Raw genomic sequence first — 363 nt, 5'->3', positions numbered from 1 at the left:
TTCCACGGGCTTACCGTTGTTTTCTCTCGCTTTTCGCACTTGCTTGCAGTTGCATTCCCATCGTGTGCAAACTCCCGAAAGTGCGGGACGGAAACTCCTGTGAAATCATGTCGCCAAGATTCCCCGAGTCAGCCTCGCTGCTGATCAAACAGTTGCAGTGGAGCGCATGCAATGGCTGCAACAAACTACTTTAACAGTTACCCAACATCTGTAGCGCAGCGCAAACACTGAGCTCTGTGGCCGAAATTTAGCTGGCACGGGGCTTGTTGTTTTAGACGTTTTGTTGCGAGTTTTTGACTGGGCTGTAATAAGGAACCGGAATTTCCATTATTTATTTGATATGTAATAAACAAGTGCTGGCAG

The 363-nt window shown here is 47.7% G+C and overlaps 1 protein-coding gene across 1 annotated transcript in view; it reads left to right on the top strand.

Moving 5' to 3' along the window:
* LOC119588173 overlaps positions 1-363 on the top strand; it is a gene marked incomplete in the record, with an annotated part of 39,156 nt that overhangs the window by 30,555 nt on the left and 8,238 nt on the right.

The sequence above is a fragment of the Penaeus monodon genome, chromosome 23 (genome assembly GCF_015228065.2).
Source record: "Penaeus monodon isolate SGIC_2016 chromosome 23, NSTDA_Pmon_1, whole genome shotgun sequence".
Taxonomy (NCBI): Eukaryota; Metazoa; Arthropoda; class Malacostraca; order Decapoda; family Penaeidae; genus Penaeus; species Penaeus monodon.
The sequence above is the reverse complement of the archived record's forward strand: the minus strand, read 5'-3'. Positions and strand labels throughout refer to the sequence as shown.